Source organism: Fukomys damarensis, unplaced genomic scaffold, assembly GCF_012274545.1.
Source record: "Fukomys damarensis isolate Sample0158 unplaced genomic scaffold, DMR_v1.0_HiC HiC_scaffold_5, whole genome shotgun sequence".
Classification (NCBI taxonomy): Eukaryota; Metazoa; Chordata; class Mammalia; order Rodentia; family Bathyergidae; genus Fukomys; species Fukomys damarensis.
In genome coordinates, this window is record NW_022900917.1 from 69,663,493 (window position 1) to 69,669,492 (window position 6,000).

A 6,000-nucleotide genomic window follows, 5' to 3' on the forward strand; every position below is an offset into this window, starting at 1 on the left:
GTTCAGAAACACCCAGGGGAGTTTGGCGAGGCCCACAGCTTGAGTGGGCACCTTGGATGAGCCCGGGCAATGCGTGTGCTACTAGGATCCGCAGGGCAGCTCCACGGAGGAGCTCCACCCCTCTCGGACCCCTTTGCGCTTCTCCCAGAGTCCCTGAAAAGCAATGGGGTTTTTCACAATTAAATTTATTGGTACATTTAGGTATACAATACAGTTATAGTCATCATTGAGATCTTGTATCTTTACATGACGGATCTTGGTTCTTATTTTTTCCCATTACCAGACCTCCCTTCACCCCCTCCACCCTTCCCTGTCGCGAGCCAGCGATGCAGAGCACTGTCCAGCAGTGTCTCAAACCTGAAAGAGCAGCGGGGTGGAGATGGGGCAGAGAGAAAGGAAGGACGCCAAAACAAGAGTCTGCTCGAGGCGACGTTTATTGCAGGCAAGCATCAGCCTTTTAAAGGCACATCAACAGGAAGCACCTGACTCCTACAGATAACGTCAGATCTTTAACAGGAAGCACCTGACTCCTACAGATAACATCAGATCTTTGGCTATCTGAGTTTCTTCCATGCAGGGTCAAAAACAAGTTTAACATGTGCAGTCCTTAAAAAGGAACAAATGTTAACATATGCTAATTAGGAACATCCTGACCACACATTGCGTCAATGCCTTGATTATAAAGAAAGAAGTTATCTTTCAAATGTCGAATGCCAGTGGGCCATGACTGGCTCCCACAAACAATGTTTCCTACACTTCCCTATTTACAAAGACATTGTTTCCATGTTTTTCCTTTTCTCTTATTTTGTCTTTTCCCTTCTTTCATTTCCCCGACCCCTCCCACTTCCTTTACTCTTTAGACTTTTTCTTCCTATTACACAGTATCAATTGCACATTTTGATCCTTATTTACACTTTCAGTTTTTCACACCAGAGAAACTATTCAGTATTTACTCACATGTGTCCTTTTAACTTCACTTAAGATTATGGCCTCCATGTGCAACCACTTAGTTTTTTATTTGTTATGGCTGAGTAGCACTCCATTTTATAAAAAAACACATCTTCTTTATCCAGTCTCCAGTTGCTGGGCAATTGTGCTGTTTCCAAGTTTTAGCTATTACAAACTATGCTGCTATGAACAGGCGTGAACAACTACTTCTGTGGTATGATTCTTTTAACTTTTTTGGGAATATACCCAGTAGAAAAATAGCTGGGTCAAATAGGACCTCTAATTCTGGTTCTTTGAGGTATCTCCACATTGATTTCCACAGTGGTTGCACCAGTCTGCATTCCCACCAACAATAGGGAAGGGTTCCTTTCACTGTTTTTGCCTTTCCAGAATATCACATTTATAATCATCTAGTACATATCCTTAAACTGAGTTCTTTTCCTTAGTAATGTGCATTTAAGTTTCCAGTGTTATTTTATGGCTTGCTAACCCTTTTCTGGTGATGAATAGTACTACATTGTCTGTATATACCTCACTTTACTTTTCTATTTCCTACTGATGTACATCTCACTTGCTCCCAACTGTTATCAATTACCAATAAAGCTGTTGTGAACTTCTGTATGTGCTCTTTTTTGGAGACAAGGTCTCACCATGGAGTCAAGGCTGGCTTTGAACTCATTATGTAGGCCCAGCTGGCCTCAAACTAGTGGCAATCCTCCTGCCTCTGCCTCTTCAGTGCTGGGGCACTTACAGTTGTAGGCCACTATGCCCAGTGTGTGGTCCTTTCTTTTTTCTTTTTTCTCTTTTTAAACATAAATTCTCATCTCATCCCTTAAATACCAAGGAGCATGGGTGCTGGGTCATACAGTTAGAGTGTGTTTCCTTTGGTAACACACTGTTTCTCCAATGCCTATGTTACCTTGCCTTCCCAGCAGTGTGAATGATGGACTTCCTGCTTTGCATTCTCAGCAGGGTGGTGGGGTTAGTGTTTGTGTCTTTATTACCATCCTGATAGGACATAGTGGTACCCCGTTTTTGTCTTAATTTTAAAATTTGCTAATAACACGTGGTGCTCGGTATTTTTATATGCTTATTTGCCATCTGTAGATCTTCTCGATCATTTTATCATTGTTGAAGTTCAGAGAGAGATTTTAAAGATATAAGGATATTTTACTCCTACTGTCAATAAGAATAATAGTTTGTGTTTATTCTTAAATACGAACTCTTCTGGTGCAATTTATATGATGTTCTGCCCATGTTAAGATGCACTTTGCGTTTTTACACTCTGACATTTTTAAAATTGGGATTTATTTCATTACTGCTGGCCAAGCAGCAGTCACAGTGTAATGGTTATTGCCAATGCATGCAAATCAGAAGTTGCTAAAGGTGCTGGTGTCATGGAAATAAATGCCAAAGTGAACAGCAGAATTCTTCTAAGAATGCTACATCACTTATGTCTTATGAACTTTTGTCTTTGATGGGATACAAGACCTGACACCAGAATTTACAGGAGGAGAACTTTATCTGGGCTCACACTTACAGGCCACAGTTCGCTGGCTGCAGGGCAGAGTGACATGGCAATGGGGAACAGGGGGGGAAAGCTGCTCGTGGTGACCAGGAAGCAGAAAAAGGAGGGAAGAGCCACAGAGGAAGATGCACCTTCGCGGGCCCCACCTGCAGTGACTGCCTCTTCCAACTTGAAGGTGACTCCTGACAGGAAGCCTGCTAAACCACTCCACAATGCAGTCACCCACCCACCACCTCTACGCTCATGAGGGCTTTGAAGGGCATCCTGGATTCAAACCATTGCCGGTGAGAAAGCTAAATACAAAGACTTCATTTTCTGAGTCTTTTTTCTTTTTATTCTTAGTGCCTATTCATTTTACAGAATAAAAGGGTATGAAATAGTTTGATCATATCCATTCCCCTTATTATCTTTCCTTACACCTGTATCCACCACCATCTAGTCCTTTTCTCTTGTCTGATAATAATCTCTCTTCGACTTTCATGTCATCTTTTTGACCACACAATAAGGAAAACAGTGGATATCTGTCACAATGACATTGGCTGTGGGTTCATCCTATATGGCTTTTACTATACTGAAGTGTGATCCTTCAAAACCTATAGTCTTTGGGGATTTTATCATGATGAGATATTTAATTGAAAGCTTTTTCTGAATCAATTGAGATGATCATGTCACTTTTACACTTGATTTTATCTATGTGGTATATCATGTTTATTTATTTGCATCTTTGGGGCCATTCTTGCATCCCTGGAATGAAATAATCTTGATAATGGTGTACAATCTTTTATATGTGTTGTTTAACTTGCTTTGTGAATATTTTATTAGGGAGTTTTGCATCTGTGTTTATGAAGGATATCTGGCTACCATTTTTGTTGTTGTTGTTACTGTGTCCTCATTTGGTTTAAGGATGGGGTGATATTAGCCTCAGAATGATTTTCAAAACATTTCTTCCCTTTCCAGTTCATGGCATCATTTGAAGAGCATTGGCAGTATTTCTTATTTAGAAGTTTGGTAAAATTTAGCAGTGAACCTATCTGGTCCTGGGATTTTCTTTGTTGTGAGACTTTTTATTACTGTTTTCATCTCAATGTTGGTTATTGATCTGTTTTTTTAAATACCCTCTTTGTTTTTATAGATCATAAATGTGTAGAAATTTATTTAATTCTTCTAGATATTCCAATTTATTTGAATACAGGTTTTCAAAATAATCCTTAAAAATCCTCTGGATTTCAGTTGTCTGTTGTAGATATGCCCTTATCATGTCTATTTGTATCGATTTAGGTCTTTTCTCTGTTTCTTTGGTTAGTTTGGCTATGGGTTTGTCAATCACATCATTTTAAAGAATCAACTCTTTGTTAAGTTGATCCTGAGTATTGTTCTTTCAGTCTTTATTTCATTAATCTCAGCCTGATCCTTATTATTTCTTTCCTTCTGCTGGGCTTGATTCTGTTTTGTTCTTGTTTTTCTAAGGCCTTACAATGCATGTTGAAGATGCTTTGTTCTTTTTCATATTTCTGATATAGAAACCCATGGCTCTAAGTTATTATACCCACCTTTGCTGTTTGTCAGAGGTTCTAGTACATTCAGTTGATTCAAGGAAATTTTTAATTTCATCTCTGATTTCTCCAAATGACTGTTTCAAAAGTAAATCATTTGATCTCCACGTGCTGGTATAGGATCTGTAGTTTCTCTAACTGGTTTCTTTCTATTATGATATAATACAAAGCAGGAAATTACTTCATTTTTTCTCATACTTGTGAAGGCTTGTTTTATGGCCTGGAATAATATCTGTTTTGAAGAAAGTTCCATGAGCTGCTCAGAATGCGCTATGTAGTTTGGGGCTGAAATGTTCTGTAGGCATCTGTGAAGTCCAATAGATCTGTGGTGTAATTTAACAATGACGTTTTTTGTTGATTTTTTTCTTGGCCTGGATGATTTGCCTGCTACCAAGAAGGGAGTAGTAATGTCACCCCTATTATTGGACCTATGTACCTCTTTATGCTGCACAATGCTTGTTTTATGAATTTGAGCACACCAGTGTGCAGTGCATATATACTTACAATTATTATGTCTATTTGATGAATAGTTACTTTTCCAATGTATAGTGTCCTTCATCTCATCTGAGTAATTTTATCCAGAAACTAGCTTTGCCAAATACAAGTATAACTACTCCTGCATACTTTTGGGTTCCATTTGCACAAAATATTGTTTTCCTTCCTTTCACTTTTGGTCTATGTATGCCTTTGCTACTGAGGTTCTATTTTAGAAGCAGCAAGGAGGATCTTGTTTTTTAATCCAGTCGGCAGTCTGTGTCTTTTAATTGGAGAATTAAGAACATTTACATTTGGTGTCATTATAGAAATGTGTTGCTAATTGCTCTCACTTATTTTTGTTTTTTCTAATATTTGATTTTCTTCTAATTCAGGATAGCTTTCATTTTTTTTTCCTTCTGCATGTATGATTCCTTTAATGATCTTTGGCAATGATAGTTTGATGGCAAGGAATATCTTTAGTGTATGTATATCTGAAAAGGTCTTTATCGGTTTTGAAAAATACCTTTACTGCATATAGCAATGTAAATTGGCAGTTATTGTTATTCCGTGACTTGGAATACATTGTTCTGGGCCCTCTTGGCCTTCGGGGCTTCTTTAGCGAAATCTGCAGTGACTGTGATGGGTTTCTGTCTATATATACTTGAGTTTGTCTCTTGCAGTTTTCAGCGTTTTTTCCTTGTTGTGTTCGTGGGACATTTTAATTATGATGTAATGCCAAGTTTCATTTCTGATTGTGCTTCTTTGGAGTTCTAAATGTCTCCTGTACCTTGATGTCTGTATGTTTCCTAATTTGGGAATTTTTTTGTCATTGTAACATTAAATATATATTTTATGCCATTACTATTAAATTTGGGGGCCAGGGATTTAGCGCAGTGGTTCTGCCACCTGCCTCACAAGAGTAAAGACCCGAGTTTGATTCCTGATCCCAGAAAAAAAAAAAAAGAAAGAAAGAAAGAAATTTGGCACTGTCTTCAACACCAAAACAGTTGTTGAGTTTGGGCTACTGACCAGTGTTCTTGGATGTCTTGTTTATAAATTCTTGTTTTTTTCTTTATTAGTGAGAGTGTGACATTTTTTTCAGCCTTATCTTCAAGCCCTGCATTTAAGATGATGAAATGTGGACCTCTGGAAGATTTATGTTGCTTCATACTACTTGTGTTTCAATACTGAGACTTGTCCATCTGTTCAAGTGGATATCCCTTCCTCTTTTGTTTGAGGGTCTTCTTAGTGTCCAGCCTTCCTTTGAGGGCTTGGCCCCCCAGCACTACTCAGAGAGGAGAAAACAACCTGCAGTATGGTGATGACACAAAGACAAATCAGATATTGATATATAGAAAAAAACCCTTAAAGTACTAACATTGCCACCACCACCAATGGAAAAGAATTCCACAACAATAATATAAATTAAAAGGCTAAAATTAATCAAAGTTAAAAGTAATAATATAAAAATTGAAGAGTTGGGGAAGAGAAAAT